This window comes from Leucopleurus acutus, assembly GCF_964270905.1.
Source record: "Leucopleurus acutus genome assembly, chromosome: X".
NCBI classification, from domain to species: domain Eukaryota; kingdom Metazoa; phylum Chordata; class Mammalia; order Artiodactyla; family Delphinidae; genus Leucopleurus; species Leucopleurus acutus.
The window spans coordinates 41012555-41034346 of NC_139148.1; the positions used below are offsets into that span (position 1 = coordinate 41012555).

General features: G+C 38.9%; 1 protein-coding gene and 1 pseudogene across 2 annotated transcripts in view; one reads left to right on the forward strand and one right to left on the reverse strand.

The window, feature by feature from the left end:
• JADE3 (jade family PHD finger 3) overlaps positions 1 to 21792 on the forward strand; it is a 151339-nt gene that overhangs the window by 14681 nt on the left and 114866 nt on the right. The gene's annotated exons all lie outside the window — the stretch shown is intronic.
• On the reverse strand, positions 18909 to 20397 carry LOC309977913 (large ribosomal subunit protein eL15-like; annotated as a pseudogene). The gene has a single exon. The product of its transcript is annotated as a large ribosomal subunit protein eL15-like (transcript).

Consider the following 21792-nt stretch of genomic DNA (forward strand, 5'->3'; position numbering starts at 1 on the left):
ATTTAAAAAAGAATAAAATGCTGATAAATGTCTGGCATATTAAATGTATTATTATACTTATCTCATGTTTAATAAAACGTTTTCTTGTCAGAGACATTCGCCTTTAGTCAATTAAAATAGAGAAATTAAATAATCCATAGGAGGGAGCTTCAAAATGGCGGAAGAGTAAGATGTGGAGATCACCTTCCTCCCCACAAATACATCAGAAATACATCTACGTGGGGGAACAACTCCTACAGAACACCTACTGAATGCTGGCAGAAGACCTCACACTGCCCCAAAGACAAGAAACTCCCACGTACCTGGGTAGGGCAAAAGAAAAAAGAAAAAACAGACAAAAGAATAGGGACGGGACCTGCACCAGTGGGAGGGAGCTGTGAAGGAGGAAAGGTTTCCACACACTAGGAAGCCCCTTCTTGGGCGGAGACTGCTGATGGCAGAGGGGGGAAGCTTCGGAGCCACGGAGCAGAGCACAGCAACAGGGGTGTGGAGGGCAAAGGGGAGAGATTCCCGCACAGAGGATAGGTGCCGACCAGCACTCACCAGCCCAAAAGGCTTGTCTGCTGGGAGCTGAGGCTCTGGCTTTGGAGGTCGGATCCCAGGGAGAAGACTGGGGTTGGCTGTGTGAACACAGCCTGAAGGGGGCTAGTGTGCCACAGCTAGCCAGGAGGGAGTCCAGGAAAAAGTCTGGACCTGCCTAAGAGGCAAGAGACCATTCTTTCGGGGTGCGCGAGGAGAGGGGATTCAGAGCACCGCCTAAACGAGCTCCAGAGAAGGGCGCAAGCTGCGGTTATCAGTGCGGACCCCAGAGATGGGCATGAGATGCTAAGGCTGCTGCTGCAGCCACCAAGAAGCCTGTGTGCAAGCACAGGTCACTGTCCACACCTCCCCTCCTGGGAGCTTGTGCAGCCTGCCACTGCCAGGGTCCCGTGATCCAGGGACAACCTCCCCGGGAGAATGCACGGCGCGCCTCAGGCTGTTACAACGTCATGCTGGCCTCTGCCACCGCAGGCTTGCCCCGCATTCTGTACTCCTCCCTCCGCCCGGCCTGAGTGAGCCAGAGCCCCCGAATCAGCTGCTCCTTTAACCCCGTTCTGTCTGAGCAAAGAACACACGCCCCCAGGTGACCTGCACACAGAGGCGGGTCCAAATCCAAAGCTGAACCCCAGGAGCTGTGCGAACAAAGAAGAGAAAGGGAAATCTCTCCCAGCAGCCTCAGGAGCAGTGGATTAAATCTCCATAATCAACGTGATGTATCCTGCATCTGTTGAATACCTGAACAGACAACGAATCATCCCAAATTGAGAAGGTGGACTTTGAGAGCAACGATATATATATTTTTTCCCCTTTTTTCTCCTTTTATGAGTGTGTATGTGTATGCTTCTGTGTGTGATTTTCTCTGTATAGTTTTGCTTTTACCATTTGTCCTGGGGTTCTGTGTGTCCGTTTTTTTTGTTTGTTTAAGTATAGTTGTTAGCATTTGTTATCATTGGCTGATTTGTTTTTTGGTTTGGTTGCTCTCTTCTTTCTTTCTTTTTTATTAAATTTTTTTAATAATTATTTTTTATTTTATTTTACTTTATTTTATTTTATTTTATCATCTTCTTTCTTTCTCTCTTTTTTTTCTCCCTTTTATTCTGAGCCATATGGATGACAAGCTCTTGGTGTTCCAGCCAGGTGTCAGGGCTGTGCCTCTGAGGTGGGAGAGCCAAGTTCAGGACACTGGTCCACAAGAGACCTCCCAGCTCCATGTAATATCAAACAGTGAAAATCTCCCAGATATCTCCATCTCCATGCCAAGACCCAGCTCTGTTCAACAACCAGCAAACTACAGTGTTGGACACCCTATGAGAAACAACTAGCAAGACAGGAACACATCCCCATCCATTAGCAGAGATGCTGCCTAAAATCATAATAAGGCCACAGACACCCCAAAACACACCACCAGACGTGGACCTGCCCATCAGAAAGACAGGGTCTGGCCTCATCCACCAGAACACAGGCACTAGTCCCCTCCACCAGGAAGCCTACACAACCCACTGAACCAACCTTAGCCACTGGGGACAGACACCAAAAACAAAGGGAACTATGAACTGCAGTCTGTGAAAAGGAGACCCGAAACACAGTAAGTTAAACAAAATGAGAAGACAGAGAAACACACAGCAGATGAAGGAGCAAGGTAAAAACCCACCAGACCAAACAAGTGAAGAGGAAATAGTCTACCTGAAAAAGAATTCAGATTAATGATAGTAAAATGATCCAAAATCTTGAAAATAGAATGGAGAAAAAAGAAGAAACGTTTAACAAGGACCTAGAAGAACTAAAGAGCAAACAAACAGTGATGAACAACACAATAAATGAAATTAAAAATTCTCTAGAAGGGATCAGTAGCAGAATAACTGAGGCAGAAGAATGAATAAGTGACCTGGAAGATAAAATAGTGGAAATAACTACTGCAGAGCAGAATAAAGAGAAAGGAATGAAAAGAATTGAGAACGGTCTCAGAGACCTCTGGGACAACATTAAATGCACCAGCATTCGAATTATAGGGGTCCCAGAAGAAGAAGAGAAAAAGAAAGGGACTGAGAAAAAATTTGAAGAGTTTATAGTTGAAAACTTCCCTAATATGGGAAAGGAAACATCAAGTCCGGGAAACGCAGAGAGTCCCATACGGGAAAAATCCAAGGAGAAACACACCAAGGCACATATTAATCAAACTATCAAAAATTAAATACAAATAAAAAATACTAAAAGCAGCAAGGGAAAAACAACAAATAACACACAAGTGAATCCCCATAAGGTTAACAGCTGATCTTTCAGCAGAAACTCTGCAAGCCAGAAGGGCGTGGCAGGACATATTTAAAGTGATGAAGGAGAAAAACCTACAACCAAGTTTACTCTACCCGGCATGGATCTCATTCAGATTTGACGTAGAAATTAAAACCTTTATGGACAAGCAAAAGCTAAGAGAATTCAGCACTACCAAACAGCTTTACAACAAATGCTAAAGGAAGCTCTGTAAGCAGGAAACACAAGAGAAGGAAAAGACCTACAAAAACAAACCCAAAACAATTAAGAAAATGGTAATAGGAACATACATATCAATAATTATCTTAAATGTAAATGGTTTAAATGCTCCAACCAAGAGCCATAGACTGGCTAAATGGATACAAAAACAAGACCCATATATATGCTGTCTACAAGACACCCACCTCAGACCTAGGGACACATACAGACTGAAAGTGAGGGGATGGAAAAAGATATTCCATGCAAATGGAAATCAAAAGAAAGCGGGAGTAGCAATTCTCATCAGACAAAATAGACTTTAAAACAAAGACTATTACAAGAGACAGAGAAGGACACTACATAATGATCAAGAGATCAATCCAAGAAGATATAAAAATTGAAAATATTTATGCACCCAACATAGGAGCACCTCACTACATAAGGCAAATGCTAACAGCCATAAAAGGGGAAATGGATAGTAACACAATCATAGTAGGGGACTTTAACACCCCACTTTCACCAATGGACAGATTATCCAAAATGAAAATAAATAAGGAAACACAAGCTTTAAATTATACATTAAACAGGATGGACTTAATTGATATTTGTAGGACATTCCATCCAAAAACAACAGAATACACATTCTTCTCAAGTGCTCATGGAACATTGTCCAGGATAGATCATATCTTGGGTCACAAACCAAGCCTTGGTAAATTTAAGAAAATTGAAATCATATCAAGTATCTTTTCCGACCACAACGCTGTGAGACTAGATATCAATTACAGGAAAAAATCTGTTAAAAATACAAACACGTGGGGGCTAAACAATACTTAATAACCAAGAGATCACTGAAGAAATCAAAGAGGAAATCAAAAAATACCAGAAACAAATGATAATGAAAACACAACCCAAAACCTATGGAATGCAGTAAAAGCAGTTTTAAGAGGGAAGTTTATAGCAATACAGTCCTACCTTAAGAAACAACCTAACTTTACACCTAAAGCAATTAGAGAAAGAAGAACAAAAAAAACCCCAAAGTTAGCGGAAGGAAATTAATCATAAAGATCAGATCAGAAATAAGTGAAAAAGAAATTAAGGAAACGATAGCAAAGTTCAGTAAGACTAAAAGCTGGTTCTTTGAGAAGATAAAGAAAATGGATAAACCATTATCCAGACTCATCAAGAGAAAAAGGGAGAAGGCTCAAATCAGTAGAATTAGTAATGAAAAAGAAGTAACCACTGACACTTCAGAAATACATGGGATCATGAGAGATTACTACAAACAACTATATGCCAATACAATGGACAACCTGGAAGAAATGGACAAATTCTTAGAAATGCACAACCTTCCGAGACTGAAGCAGGAAGAAATAGAAAATATGAACAGACCAATCACAAGCACCGAAATTGAAACTGTGATTAAAAATCTTCCAACAAACAAAAGCCCAGGACCAGATGGCTTCATAGGCGAATTCTGTCAGACATTTAGAGAAGAGCTAATACCTGTTCTTCTCAAACTCTTCCAAAATATAGCAGAGGGAGGAACACTCCCCAACTCATTCTATGAGGCCACCATCACCCTGATGCCAAAACCAGACAAAGATGTCACAAAGAAAGAAAACTACAGGCCAATATCACTGATGAACATAGATGCAAAAATCCTCAACAAAATACTAGCAAACAGAATCCAGCAGCACATTAAAAGGATCATACATTATCGTCAAGTGGGGTTTATCCCAGGAATGCTAAGATTCTTCAACATATGCAAATCCATCAGTGTGATACACCATATTAACAAATTGAAGGAGAAAAACCATATGACCATCTCAATAGATTCAGAGAAAGCTTTTGACAAAATTCAACACCCAGTTATGATAAAAACCCTCCAGAAAGTAGGCATAGAGGGAGCTTTCGTCAACATAATAAAGGCAGTATATGATAAATCCACAGCCAACATCATCCTCAATGGTGAAAAACTGAAACCATTTCCACTAAGATCAGGAACAAGACAAGGTTGTCCACTCTCACCACTCTTATTCAACATAGTTTTGGAAGTTTTAGCCACAGCAATCAGAGAAGAAAAAGAAATAAAAGGAACCCAAATCGGAAAAGAAGAAGTAAATCTGTCACTGTTTGCAGATGACATGATACTATACATAGAGAATCCTAAAGATGCTACCAGAAAACTACTAGAGGTAATCAATGAATTTGGTAAAGTCGCAGGATACAAACTTAATGCACAGAAATCTCTGGCATTCCTATACACTAATGATGAAAAATCTGAAAGTGAAATTAAGAAAACACTCCGATTTACCATTGCAACAAAAAGAATAAAATATCTAGGAATAAACCTACCTAAGGAGACCAAGACCTGTATGCAGAAAATTGTAAGACACTGTTGAAAGAAATAAAAGATGATACAAATAGATGGAGAGATATACCATGTTCTTGGATTGGAAGAATCAACATTGTGAAAATGACTCTACTACCCAAAGAAATCTACAGATTCAATGCAATCCCTATCAAACTACCACTGGCATTTTTCACAGAACTAGAACAAAAAATTTCACAATTTGTATGGAAACACAAAAGACCCCGAATTGCCAAAGCAATCTTGAGAACGAAAACTGGAGCTGGAGGAATCAGGCTCCCTGACTTCAGACTATACTACAAAGCTACAGTAATCAAGACAGTATGGTACTGGCACAAAAACAGAAATATAAATCAATGGAACAGGATAGAAAGCTCAGAGATAAACCCATGCACATATGGTCACCTTATCTTTGATAAAGGAGGCAAGAATATACAGTAGAGAAAAGCCCGCCTCTTCAGTAAGTGGTGCTGAGAAAACTGGACAGCTACATGTAAAGGAATGAAATTAGAACACTTCCTAACACCATACACAAAAATAAACTCAAAATAGATTAAAGACCTAAATGTAAGGCCAGAAACTATCAAACTCTTAGAGGAAAACATAGGCAGAACACTCTATGCCACAAATCACAGCAAGGTCCTTTTTGACCCACCTCTTAGAGAAATGGATATAAAAACAAAAGTAAACAAATGGGACCTAATGAAACTTCAAAGCTTTTGCACAGCAAAGGAAACCATAAACAAGACCAAAAGACAACCCTCAGAATGGGAGAAAATATTTGCAAATGAAGCAGCTGACGAAGGATTAATCTCCAAAATTTACAAGCAGCTCATGCCGCTCAATATCAAAAAAACAAACAGCGCAATCCAAAAATGGGCAGAAGACCTAAATAGACATTTCTCCGAAGAAGATATACAGATTGCCAACAAACACATGAAAGGATGCTCAACATCACTAATCATTAGAGAAATGCAAATCAAAAGTACAACGAGGTATCACATCACACCAGTTAGAATGGCCATCATCAAAAAATCTAGAAACAATAAATGCTGGAGAGGGTGTGTAGAAAAGGGAACACTCTTGCACTGCTGGTGGGAATGTGAATTGGTTCAGCCACTATGGAGAACAGTATGGAGGTTCCTTAAAAAACTACAAATAGAACTACCATATGAGCCAGCAATCCCACTACTGGGCATATACCCTGAGCAAACCATAATTCAAAAAGAGTCATGTACCACAATGTTCATTGCAGCTCTATTTACAATAGCCAGGACATGGAAGCAACCTAAGTGTCCATCGATAGATGAATAGATAAAGAAGATGTGGCACATATGTACAATGGAATATTACTCAGCCATAAAAAGAAACGAAATTGAATTATTTGTAGTGAGTTGGGTGGACCTAGAGTCTGTCATACAGAGCGATGTAAATCAGAAAGAGAAAAACAAATACTGTATCCTAACACATATATATGGACTCTAAAAAAATTGATCATGAACCTAGGGGCAAGACGGGAATAAAGACTCAGACCTACTAGAGACTGGACTTGAGGATACGGGGTGGGGGAAGGGTAAGCTGTGAGAAAGTAAGAGAGTGGCATGGACATATATATACTATGAAACGTAAAATATATAGCTAGTGGGAAGCAGCCGCATAGCATAGGGAGAGCAGCTTGGTGCTTTGTTACCACCTAGAGGGGTGGGATAGGGAGGGTGGGAGGGAGGGAGACGCATGAGGGAAGAGATAATGGGGACACATGTATATGCATAACTGATTCACTTTGTTAATAAAGCAGAAACTGGCACACCATTGGAAAGCAATTATACTCTAATGATGTTTAAAAAATAGAATAAAATAAAATGATATCATGGAGATAAGTAATTAAAAAATAATAATAATCCATAGGTGTGGTGTGTTTGGTAGGCAAGGCTTCAAAGCATGGTGTCCATTGGCGAAATTTTAAATGTTGTCCTCAGTTGTCCTTAGGAACATTTAGATGTATGGGAGTCCTATATAATATCCAATGATTGGCCAGATGCCCCCTTTTGATGGTTTTACTTGTCCTCCCAACATTAAAGAATCACGTTCACCAAAAATTTAGTGCATTGCTATACTTCATAAAGAAGCTGCAAAAAGTAGCTCAGAATGAACTAACACTCGAGTGGTTGCTATATACCAGGCCTATGTGTAGACAGTCCTCAAGTGTGTAAACCTGAGTATCTCCCCACAAAATAAGTAATTCGGATAATCACTAAATGCTATTTTTATACTTTTTTAAAAAGCTAACTGTTGAGGACACTGATGAGGCATGATTTATTGGAACCCCCGTGATATGAACCATCTATAATTTCTCAGATCCTAAAAGAAAACACATCTTTTTACAGGAAACCTCCCCAGTTTTGAGGAGCACATTGAGGAGAGAATTGACAAAAACAGCATGCCCACTCAGATATCTCCTTAGAATACTATGTCATTAGAAAATGCAGTGGAGGTCCCTTTCTTGCATAACTGCTGCATGCTATGGTCTGGCTCAGTCTGAGCAAGCACCAAGGGCAGAGGAGATGTGTTTTCCCTTGGAGAACTTTTTCCCTATCCTATGATGTATGCACAAAGGGCCACCCATTCACCTACTAGACAGTGGATAAAGCCCTGTATGTGTAAAGAGGAACCTAAATATCCTTTCTTTTCCTGTCTATTAGTTTCAGTTGTTTTGTAATGTTTTCCCATGACACAATCCATCAACTGAGGACAGTTCTTCACCTGGGATTTCAGGGCAACTAGGTTTAACAGAAATCTTAAGCACACAGACTGGGAAGTCATCTCTGAACTGTTTCCTCACTGGCTCCCCTCCCCCAGTACCACCAACAATCCAACACTCAAGTTTACCTGGAGCCTTTCCTCACAGCTGGATCATCCTGTCCTCTTCTTCCTGCCAATCAATCCTGCCTGGGCCAATTCCAAATTCTTGGAAATTCTAGCTTGGGAGATTCTCCATTTCCCCAAAACCCACACACTTGGATGTTATCCTCTGCGCCATATTCTCTCATTTTAAGTCCTGTCTTTTTTATTCACTTTGGCACCTAATGCCATACTTCCTTACTCTGTGACCTATTTCGTATACGCATGACCTGAAGCTTTACAACTAGACTGCCCCTCCCATAGTGTTAGTAGAACTTCAAATTCTCTACGTTCTGTCTCTCACAAATACCTGAAACAGAATTGTTGCCTGCTGGTTTTTTATTTTTTATTGAAGTATAGTTGATTTACAATTTTGTTAGTTTTAGGTGTACAGCAAAGTGATTCAGATACACGTGTGTGTGTGTGTGTGTGTGTGTGTGTATTCTTTTTCAGATTATTTTCCCTTATAGGTTATTACAAAATATTGAGTATAGTTCCCTGAGCTATACAGTAGGTCCTTGCTGGTTATCTATTTGCTGCCTGCTGTTTAATTAACAAACCAAACATCACTTCTCATTTTGTATTTAAAAAAATTACACATAATGTGTTCTAATGGCCATATAAATCCTGTGGAAAGCAGTAGTTTGGAAAAGAAATATACATTTTGCAGACTGTCAAAAGAAAACTGGTGTTTTCCTATGCTGCCACTGTGAAAAGTGTGGCTATACAGTCTGCCTGGGCAGAGCATGGCTCCGTAGTTTAGATTACAGTCAAAACTGCAGGCAGCTTTTCCCTGGCTGCATCATGGTTTCTAGCCTCATCCATGATTCCTTGCCCACTTATAATGTTAAAGAGCACTAGGATTTTTTCTTTTCAAATACAAACAAAACTTTGACTGTAAACAGTTGTATCCTACTTGTCTCACATGAAAGTTGAATCTTATACAGGAGAGAGGAGGGTGTGTTTGTGTGTGTTATGAACCTAAATTTAGCTCTCTCTAGGATAATCAATTCAATCCAGGATAAACATTTTTTTATACTTCTAAATAAGCCTACCTTTAAAACTCCAATTATGCCCTTTAGCCCCTTGAGGAGAATCCATGTAGGCACTTGCCTTTAGGGAAACTGTCTCTAGGCTGATTTCTTGCCATGATCTCTGTGCCGCTCCAGGTCATACTCAACTTCCTTCCAAACTGCTGTTCATAAAGATGCAGGCTCTTAAAGGTGTCTTCGCTACACCACCATACCCACTCCTGCCACTAAGCCACCATGTACTCCTGGCTGCTCACTGCATAGTAGGTATGCCTGTACTCCTGAGAGCCTAGCAGGTAAAGTCCCCCACGCCCAAGCATAACCTTTCCCACCATCCTTACCGCTTATGTCTTAAATCCTCTTCTCTACCCACTCCACCCAAGTGTGCATTCACTAGAGTCTAAACATACCATGAGTCGTCCTGCCACTCTGTCTGTACTGCCTCTGCCTGAAGTTCTCCACATTCCTCTGTTCTATCTGCACATTTCTCAGGATCCACTCAAAAGCTCATTTTTTTCACCTCAGTGGTTCCTTCCATCTCTCAAGGCCCATAGGACTATGTGCTTAACACTCATTTTCCCAAATGGAATGGTGTGATAGAGTGCTTAATGGCCACCAAGTCTTTTCATTTCTGTATATACACCACTTTACAGTGTGACTTTGCAGCTTCTTCCATCAGGAGGTGGAGTCTATTTCTCTACTCCTTGAATCTGAGCTGTTCTTGTAACTCGATTTGGCCAATAAATGCAGCATGAGTAACTGGGTGACTTCTGAGCCTAGGTCTCAAGAAGTCTTGTAGCTTTCCTCTTCTCCCTGAGAACGCTGAAGCAACCATGTGAAGAAGCCCCAGCTAGTCTGCTGGAGGAAGAGAGATGATATTGAGAGGCCAGTCAGCAGCCAACCATCAGACATGTGAGTGACGCCATCTTAAATACTCAACCCTAGTCGTATTGCCAGATGACCAACTTCATGAGGAACTCTCGGAAAGACTAGCAGAAGAACCACTCAGCTGATTCTAGCTCAGATTGCTGACCCACAGAATTATGAGCAAATAAAATGGTTGTTATTTTAAGTCACTAAATTTTGGGGTGATTTGTTATGCAGCAGTAAATAACTGAAAGAGCAGGTTTTGTACTGCTGTATTCCTGGCATCTAGAGGGCATGTTCATGGTAGGTTGTCAGTAAGAGATTGCTGTGGATCCCTGTCATCAAGGTGTCACTCCTCTTTACTTAATAGACAACCAAGCTTCCTAATCCTCATGTCTCTCCCTGGCTCTCAAACAGTTCAAAGCCTGGGCTCAACACTGTCTTCCAGGATGACACCTTGCAGTTCTTCTTCACTCCACTGGACCAACATCCATTCATTTGCTCCCTTCACAGCCCTTTGACAGGTCATATCTTTCAGCTGCATGCTGCATTCCCTCACTAATTACTTCGTTCACTAAACCCTGAGGGGCCAACCCATGGACTGCCTCAATGCCATAAAGCTGTTCTCAACTTCCCAACCTTCCACCATCACTCTGAACCCTCACTACCTGATTCACATGTGCTTACAATTAGGAGAGACCTAAGAGATTGTCTAGGACAACCCCTTCCAGTTATGAATGAGGAAAGAAAGTCCCAGATAAGAAATAATAATAATAAATGGCTTATTCAAGGTCACATGATGGCAGTATCAATACCAGAACCCACATGTCATGCAGATTATTACCTAGTAGATTGCTTATTTGTGCTTGGTTTGTGTGTGTGCAACTGTGCCCTGCAGTTTAGACTGTGGGAGTTCCTTGGAGAGTGGCATCATATCTTTTACTTCTCCTACCTTTTCACACTCTTCCTGCTATCTGCAAAGACTGACCAGTAACTACTGGACACGTCAGCAGTCAATAAATGCTTGTTGATTAATTGACATTTAAAAGGAAATTACGCTTGGAACTGTTCTGTATCTTGTTTTTGGTGGTAATTACAACCATAGGTATTTGTCAGAACTTGAACTGTACATTAAAAAGGGTAAATTATACTGTGTATAAATTTTTAAATTAAGGTATAATTCAAAGCAATTATGCTGAAGAGATCTATTTATTTGATAAATGTGGCTAAATGTATTACTGTGAGAAAAGAAATTTGGCCCTTTGAAAATAAATTTGTACATAATAGGCACTCGGTAATGTTAGTTTCCTTCCTTCTTGTGCACAAATGCTTCATGATTACCTGTCAAGACTGCTAAAGAAAGCATTCCTGCCCTAGGAGATGACTGGATCTCAGATGACTTCTAAGATCCTATGATTTCTTTGAAAGGTAAATAAATAACTGTTTTGAAACACATGTGTAAAGTAAAATATAGAAGCGTTACTACACTATTCCAAAGGTGGGCCCCCTAGAACCTTGATTTTACTTCCAAAGACTTAGACTCAGGTATAAAACTATTAACCCTCTGTTAATAGAAATTATTTTAAAACTTAAAAAATAATACAAAAGGACGACCAAATGTCCTTTCGTTGTCATTCTGGAGCATTGACTGAGAGATGTGTGTCTATAACCCAAGTGTGTCTAAATAACCCAAGGATTATTTAGTTCTCTAGGGGATTACATCCTTGTTTGGCTTATTATTCACTAATGATTAGGATCCAGACTTTTTGAAGTGACATGTTAACTTAAAGATTTTTTGTCTGGTAGAGATGAAAAAAAATTCTGTTTGGTAGAAGAAATAATCCCAAAGACTATGGATTAACTGTCCTATAGTGCATTAACCACTTTTCTATCTAATTTGGCTATCTTATTCTAGAATTTTTACTTTCAGTATTTATATATACTGAATCTCTCAAATATTCTTTGAATCAGCCTTACATAATGCTGGGTCCCTCACTAATAAATTAGTCTTTGACATGTGTTCATTCTGTATTTGTATGTGAGTCATGTTCTTAATTTTGAAAATTATATTGTAATTATATATATTATACCCCAAACATCCTACAACATTGTCTGTGGACCATGTCCCATCCTGCACAAAGTCCCTGATATCTACTACTGACTGCTGGTTTTAATGCTGTAAGAGCACCTTGAAATACCTTTGTGATCATGCTGGTACCTGAAGAGGTCAGGATACCTCTGCAAGTGCTCAAGAAAACTGCAGAAAGACTTTCTGGAACTACTCTCACAAAATGAGAAACTGATGTCTTTCCTATCATGTTACTGTTCTATCTATAAACCGAGAGGATGACATTAAGAACTTTGTTTTAGAGATCCAGAACAAATAGACTCACACTGGGCCCTTCTTTCCTGTCAAACACTATTCCTGTAATCCGCTTTTGCTAGTAATGGCCATAAAATAACTATATTGGAGCAATAAAAATTGATAAACTACCAGCTGCCTCAAAAATCTAATAGCTTTGGCAAAATATACTGCAGCTTGTTGTGATAGAGCCTCCTTTTCCCTAACACATTTTATTTTAACACTTGCCTTTTCACACTACTGAATAGTATAATCAAATTAACAGATTCAGCAAATGCTCAGTGAGTTCCAGGCACTAGACACTGCTCAGTCCTGACTACCCTCACCCCCTTCCCCAAGCAGGCTCAACTAGTACTCAGTGTCAATCATTGGTTTGCAGTTGTCCAGGATGAAAATGGAGAATAGAGCCCAAATGGAGGGTTGCATTCTGTCCTGTCAGCACCCAAAAGATTTAAAATGGAGTCAAGCAAAAGAATGGATCTCTTTCACATTAATAAAATTTAATGATCTACAACACCACTGAGTATTAAATGCATACAGATTTGAAACATCCTGAGAAACAGGAAGGGTGGGTTAAAACGTGGTTCACAAACAAACTGCTATTTATAAATATTCTGAATCAGCTTGACAACTTTATTGAAAGAGGTATGAAACAAATATCTTCCAATAAACACTCAAACTCAGAAATAATCGAAATATGGTGCCCATTCATACAAAGACCAAAGTGCCAAGTTTCCATGCAGCATAGGGAATCCTCTGCAAAGCAAGTCTGAACCAAAATTCTAAAACGCCAAGGAGGAGGGGGTGAAGTGGGTTGAGGATATAGAACAGGAGTAGGAGTAATTTTTTCAACCTACTTTTACCCTGGTGATTATTAAAACAGAATTCTGTAATATTTCACAATAGAATGTTTTTGAAAAAATAATCTGTTTAGGCCAGCTTCTGCCTTGGGATGTAGGGAGCTGGAAGTAGTGTTGCTCTTACCCTTACAATTAGCCAAACTAAATTAAAATTCATGACTTTTATTGAGCCCATCAGAGGAGTATTACTCAAGTATTTGTTGAGAGGAGTATTTGTTCAAGTATTTTGCTTTAATTTAAATTTGGTAGTTTGTTTTCTTGCTGTGGTGTTTTGAGAATTTTGTTTTTTGTTTTGTTTTGTTTTGTTTGGCTGCACCGTGCAGCCTGTGGGATCTTAGTTCCCCGACCAGGGATTGAACCCACACCCCCTGCATTGGAAGCGTGGAGGCTTAACCACTGGACTGCCGGGGAAGTCCGAGAGTTTTTTTTTTTTAATATTCTGAATAAAAATCCTTTGTTGGTTATGTGGTTTATCAGTAAATATTTTCTCTACATCTGTGGCTTGGTTTTTTATTCTCTTTTTTTTTTTTTTTTTTTTTTTTTTGCGGTACGTGGGCCTCTCACTGCTGTGGCCTCTCCCATTGCAGAGCACAGGCTCCGGACGCGCAGGCTCAGCGGCCATGGCTCACGGGCCCAGCCGCTCCATGGCACGTGGGATCTTCCCGGACCGTGGCACGAACCCGTGTCCCCTGCATCTGCAGGCGGATCTCAACCACTGCGCCACCAGGGAAGCCCCGGTTTTTTATTCTCTTAATGGTGTCATTCACCAAGCAAGATTTTAATTTTGATGAAGTCCAATTTATCATTTTTTAAAAGGACTCGTGTCTAAGAACTCTTATATTAACCTTAGATCATGAAGATTTTCTCCTATGTTTTCTTCTAAAAGTTATGTAGTTACATGTTTTACATTTAGGTATGTGCCTATTTCGAGTTAATCTTTGTCCATGATGTGAAGTTTAGGTGGAGATCTGTTTTTTACATATGGATGTCTAATTGTTCCCACACCGTTAGTTCAAAAGACTATCTTTCCTCCTCTAAATTGCTTTTGCACCTGTTTCAAAAATCAGTTGCCTGTATTTATGTAGGTCAATATCTTAACTCTCTTTTGTTCCATTGTTCTGTTTTTATCACTTCATCAATACCACTGTCTTGATTACTGTAGCTTTATATTATGCCTTAAAATCAGTGTGTTTCTCCAACTTTATTCTTCTTTTTAAAATTTGTTTTAGCTATTCTAGATCTTTTGCTGTTCTTTATAAATTTTAGAATCATCTTGTCTATATTTACAAAAAATCCTACTGGCATTTTTGTTTGAATTAGGTTAAATCTAATCATGAATCTGATGACTTTGGGGAGAAATGACATCTTTAATATGCTGAATCTTCCACCACATGAATATAGCATATTTCTCCATTTCTTTAGATTTTCTTTGATTTTTTCATGGAAGCATCTATGTTTTGTAGTGTTCAGCATAGAGATCCTGTACATGTTTTGTTAGATATATACCTGAATGTTTCATTTCTTTGGAGCTGTTGTAAATGATATATTTTTTTAAAGATTCAGTTTCTAGTTGTTTATTGCCACCATATAGAAATATGACTGATTTTTGTATTGACCTTATATCCTGCTTCCTTGCTAAGCTGTTAGTTATAGGACTTAAAAAATAGATTTCTCTGATATATTCTAAGCAAACAATCATGCTGTTTAGGAGTAGGGATACTTTCATTTCTTTCTTTCAATCTGTATACCTTTTATATATTTTTTGTCCCTTTTTGCACAGGCTAAGACTTCTAGTATGATGTTTGATAGAAGTGATGAGAGAGCACAGCTTTTTCTTATTTTACCTTTAAGTTCTTTATCAAGTTGAGGAAGTTCCCTTCTATTCCTACTATGCTGAGAGTTTCTATTATGAATGCATTTTGAATTTTGACAAATGGTTTTGTCCTCATCAACTGATATTATCATTTGGTTTTTCTTTTTTAGACTTAATATGTTGATTACATTGATTGATTTTCAAATATTGAACCTGCTTTTCATTCCTGGGAGAAACCCCACTTGGATGTAGGGTTTTATATATTGCTGTTAGATTTGCTAATATTTTGTTGAGGGTATTTGCTTTTATATTCATGAGGGATATTGGTCTATAGTTTTCTTTTTTGTATTGTTTGTCTGGGTTTGGTATCAGGGCTTCATAAAATGAGTAGGGAAAGATTCTATCCTCTCCTGTTTTCTGGAAGAGATCTTGCAGAATTGGTGTTATCTTTTCTTTTTTTTAATTTTTTTACTTTATATTTAATAATTTATTCAATACTCATATCAATCCTATAAGTACAATACTATTATTTTCCCCTTTTGAACCAATAATGAAACATTCTGAAGCACAGAAATGTTAACAGTTTCCCAAGAGCACAGAATTAGTAAGTGGCTGAGCAGAGATTAAAATTCAGGAAGTCTGACTGTAGTCCCTGTGCCATAACCACTTGCCTATAAAATGGTGTTATCTTTTCTTTAAATGTTTGTTGGAATTTGCCAGTGAAACCATCTGGGCCTGGGCATTTCTTTTAAAAAAGATTTTTAGCTGTGAATTTAATTTCCTTAATAGATGGATCATTATTCAGGTTACTTGTTTCATCTTCAATGAGTTTTAGTAGTTTGTGGTTTTCGAGCAGTCTGTCCATTTCATTTAAGTTGTCTAACTTATGTGTGTAGAGTTATTCATGGTAGTATCCCCTTATTATCTTTTTATGTCTGCGGGGTCTATAGTGATAATCTCCTCTTTCATTCCTCATATTGGTAATTTGCTTTTTTTTTTTCTTTCTCAGTTTTGCTAGAGGTTTATCAATTTTATTGATCTTTTCAAAGGACCAGCTTTTGTTTTCATTTATTTTTCTCTGTTGTTTTTCTGTTTTCAGCTTCATTGATTTCTGCTTTATCTTATTTCCTTTTTCTGCTTGCTTTGGGTTTATTTTGCTCTTTTTCTAGTTCCTAAGGGGGAAGCCTAGATTACAGTTGACCCTTGAACAACAGGGGTATGAACTGTGCAGGTCCACTTATATGTAGATTATTTTCAATAGTAAATACTACAGTACTACACGATCCACATGGTTGGTTGAATCCACAGATGTGAAACTGCCAATACAGAGGAATTGAGGTTATGGAGGAACCATGGATAGGGAGGGCTGACAATAACTTAGATATGGATTTTTGACTGTGCAGAGGTTTGGCACCCCTGACCCCTGATTGTTCAAGGGTCACCTGTATTTATATGAGAGATTTTTTTCCCTAAAATATCATTTACTGCTATGAATTTCCCTCTAAGCCCACAAATTGAGTTATGTTGTTTTTTCATTTTTCTTTAATTAAAAATATTTTCTAATTTCCCTTAAAAGTTTCTCTTTGATTAATGGGTTATTTAGATATATGATATCCAATAGCCAAGTATTTGGAGCTTTTCCTCTTATCTCTCTGTTGTTGATTTCTATTTTATTTCCTTTATGGTCAGGGAACATATTCTGTATGATTTCAGTTCTTTTATATTTGAAGTTTGTTTTGTGACCCAGGATGTGATCTATCTTGTTGAAAGAATATATATTCTGCGATTGTTAGATAGAGTGTTCTGTACATATAAGCTAATTCCACTTGGTTGATAATAGTGTTCAGTTCTTACATATTCTTGCTGATTTTCTGTCTGCTAGTTCTATATATTAATTAGAGAGGAATGTTGAAGTCTCCAACTATAATTGTGGGTTTTTCTACTTCTAATTTTAGATCTGACACTTTTTGCTTCACATATTTTGAAGCACTGTTGTTAGGTGTTTACACATTTAGGATTGTTAAGTCTTTGGGGTGAATTAAATAACCCTTTTAGCATTATGACATGTCTCTTTATATCCCACTTTATCCTTTCTTTTTAGTTTAATAGACATTTATTCTATTATTATGTATAGTTGAACAAGCTCTACACACAAAATTATATGGTTTAAGACTTTTTTTTTGAGTGGGAAGAAATTTGGGTCTCAAAACGTTTTGCGAGCCTGCTACATGTTTTCTGGAAATCATTAAGTGGACCTTTCAAGACCCTTGAAGAAAATACGAGAAAAATTGGTTCAAGAAAACCAGCAATTAGATTTCAAAATTAACCTACCTGTTAAGATAGCAAACCAAGAATTGGAAAGAATTGGGGCAATTCCTCTTCCATATTTCCTATACACTCAAATCCACCCTGGGAAACAGAACATGATGCAAGCAGAATGTAGTGGTATGCCCAGCCACAACTGGTGGCCTGGCAAGTTTGTGGAATGGTGAGGCTCTTGAGGGTGGTTTGAGCAGGGATCAGAAAAATAACTGTAGGCAACATATAAAATTGGAAACCAATTGAACTTGTATTGACACCAACTACATGACTTTTCTCAGTATCCTTATGGGAATGGATAATGTGGCTTGACCCAAAATAGCACTGATTAGACTTAGTGTTACTTTTAAATAAAACCAACCCTGTTGTCCCCTCTGTGGTGGCTTAGAGAGTTCATAATGGTCACAAACTAATATTACAGATAAAACATTTAAAATTTTGATCCAAGCTTTTTCTGTCCTCCCACACTTGAAAGGTATCTGATGGACACCAATTTCCCAATCCTAGCATTACTAGCTTACAAACCTTAGGGCTAATTAACTCCCTTCTCATTTACCTAATGTTCAATTTCCATCAGTTTCAGTATACACCAGTGTAAATACCATGACTATTTTGCATGAAGTTCAGTATTCTACAGATCCCAATCCTGGGATTAAACCAGTAGCTCCCATCTTTTATGTGAACATCAGTGGTACCATGGAGGCCAAGGCAGTTTAATTTAGGTTAACCAGGATGTTTTCATTTGTAAGCGAACCCTCTTGCAACGGGTTTATTCAATTCTCTTAAAAATGGTGACACTCCTTTACTTTTCGCCTTTCGGAAGCAGCTGTTTACATAAATGGAATATTAGATTAAGTCTAAAAATGTGGGCCCTAGTCAACTTTCATTGTTTTTCTGCGTATGATCATGATAAAGGATCAGGATATCCTTCACATTTCCAAGGAAAATCCAATTTAAAAAGTTTGTCCTTGCCAAACTCCATAAAACAGCCACTTTAGAGTAAACCAGCAGAGCATTGCATCACCCCAATAAAGCTGTAGGTTTCATCACATGCATCAACAAATCTACATGGCTAGTTTCTGCACTCCTCTTTTCCAGAATTTATTTTACACCTATTGTACCAAACAGCATTTTAAACACGGACATATCAACTCCCTAATAAAGCAAAAACAAAGGCATTTCCCTTATTAGAAACAAGATACACCATCACTTAAAGTCTTCAAACATTATTGCACTTTAATTTTCATAATTTGACAATGCATTCAGTGAAATAATCTGGAGACAACTAGTTTTAACAGACAAATTTAAAAACACCTTTAAGCGGACATGAATGTCCTAAATTGTTTATTAGGTAAGAATTTTACAAACATTACTTTTATTAGCGGTAATAGTGGAGCTGGAGAGTATTGCGCCTTCTCCAAGCTGCACGGTGAGAACCACCAATAGTGTGGTGGGACTTGTGGCCCTTTCCAAGGCCGCGGCTCTTTCTGCCTGCAGATGTCAGCCCCCACATCTCCCTGTGCTTGTGGACTGGTTTGGTGATCCACTGGGTGACAGGGTTTCTTCTGATAGCTTTATGAAATGGATCAATGATGATAACCTCAAAAAATTTGTAAGTAGAATCTTCACCAACCCAGTAAGAATTCAGGACCCTTAGGGCCCCACAGTGACGTCCAGTTCACTCCTTGGCAACAGAATGAAGGCTTCGAGCAAACTAGAGCTGGTTGACACCATGATGGAGAGGCTTGACGTAGGTGGCACCATTAGGAACCGGGCATTTGCGGGCACCACAGCACACACGAATCCGATATATGACATAACCTTGCTTGGCCTTGTAGCCCAGCCTGTGTACCTTGTCAGGCTGGGTGGGGCAGAGGGCCCTCTGCAGTGCAGAGAGCTGGCGGTACTGCCAGCAGTGCACCCTGAGCAGAAAGCAAATTATGTGGGACTGCTTCTTCCTCCTGGATGTACTAGCAAGTGCCCATCTCGGCTCACCTGATGGCTGCTGCCAGACGGAAAGGCCCACTTTATCCTTGTAATTTTCTTTGCTCTGAATTCTTTCTTTTCTTTTTTTTTTTTTTTGGCGGTACGTGTGCCTCTCACCGCTGTGGCCTCTCCCATTGCAGAGCACAGGCTCCAGACGTGCAGGCCCAGCGGCCATGGCTCATGGGTGCAGCCGCTCCGCAGCATGTGGGATCTTCCAGGACCGGGGCACGAACCCGTGTACCCTGCATCGGCAGGCGGACGCTCAACCACTGCGCCATCAGGGAAGCCCTGAATTCTTTCTTTTGATCAGCATTTGCATCATATCTTTTTTCATCTTTTACTTTTCATCTACCTATATCATATTTTAAATGATTTTCTTATAGTCTTTGTGGTGGGATCATGTTTTTTAAATCTGTTCTGACAGTCTCTGTCTTTTAATTGTATGTTTAGACCATTCCACTTAATGTAGTTATTGATATGCTTGGTTTAAACCTACCATTTTATTATTTCTTTTCTTTGTGTTATACCTCTATTATTATTTCCTCTCTTTTCCACTTTCCTGCCTTTTGGGTTATTTGAACGTTTTTTAGTGCTCCATTTTAATTAATCTACTGTGGTTTTTTTTTTTTTTTTTGCGGTATGTGGGCCTCTCACCGCTGTGGCCTCTCCCGCTGCGAGGCACAGGCTCCGGACGCGCAGGCTCAGCGGCCATGGCTCACGGGCCCAGCCGCTCCGCGGCACGTGGGATCCTCCCGGACCGGGGCACGAATCCGCGTCCCCTGCATCGGCAGGCGGACTCTCAACCACTGTGTCACCAGGGAAGCCCTACTGTGATTTTTGAGTTTATCTCTTTGCATATCTTTTGTGGTTACTCTAGGGATTATAATATACATATTAAGCCTTGCACAGTCTGCTTAGAATCAATACTTTACTACTTCAGGAGTCATGCAGAAACCTTACACCCTGTAGGTCCCTTTACCCTCTCCCCTTTATGTTATAGTTGTCTTATATATTACATCTACACATACTGAAAATCCCTTCACACATTCTTATTGTTTTTGCTATCAGCTGCCAAACATATTTTAAGTAATTCAAGAGAAGAACAGTCTGTTATATCTACCCAAATTTTACAATTTATATTGCTGTTCCTTCATTCCTAATGTGCTAAATTTCTTTCTGCTATAATTTCCCAACTGGCTGAAGAACTTCCTCTAGCAGTTCTTTTAGAGCAGATTGCTGGCTATAAATTGTCATCCCTGAAAGATATTTTTGCTGGATATAGAATTATGTGTTGACAGTTCTTTTTTCCCCACACTTCAAACATGTTGTGCCATTTCCTTATGACCTCCATGGTTTCTGATACAAGAAATCCACTGTAATTCGAATTGTTATACCCCTATAAGGTAATGTATTTTTCCTCTGGCTGCTTTCAAGATTTTTTTCTTTGTACTACGTTCAGCAGTTTGATTTGGATATGTCTGGAAACGGGTTTCTTTGGGTTTATTCTGTTTGGGGTTTTTCACTGCTCAGGCTATTCAAAGTCTCATAAATAGGCTCTGGATCCAGAAGAGATTGGAATAATAATGACAAAAAACTTCTTTTGAAAGTATCTTTGCTTTGTAGGGACCTGCACACAGTAGAAATAGAAATATTTTCTGTATATCCCAGACAGAATTTAACATTAGTAAATTATAGTTGTAACTCCTGCTCCCTTTCAGTGATGTGGAAGATTGTTGCAAATGGACTAGAATGGAGAGAATTGAGCTCCAGAGAGAATGAGTGAGTTTTGTAGTTTTACACACCTAGTAAGTTGCAGATCTATAAGTTAGTGTTCAAGTTCTGTTTACACTACTATAATATGTTCCTATGCACTTATAGAATTTGTCCCTCCTCCTAAACTGAAACTTTAGCTTAAGTTTATGGTGAGATGCTCGTTTGAAATGTCTACTTTTTAAAAAAAATCAGGGAAAGTCTCATATTTTAAATTCCTTCAGGGAGGCATTAAGTCTTGGTTTGAGCAGGGATTGGTACACTATAGCCTGCCCGCTAAATCTGTCCCACTACCTGTTTTATGCAGCCTATATGCAGCCTATAAGCCTTATGCAGCCTATAAGCTAGGAATGGATTTTTCTGTTTTTAAATGGTTGGAAAAATCAAAAGAAGAATAATATTTGATGACATGTGAAAATTGTATGAAATTAAAATTTCAGTGTAAGTGAAGTTTTTTTGATATTTATTTACTTATTTATTTATTTGGCTGCGTTGGGTCTTAGTTG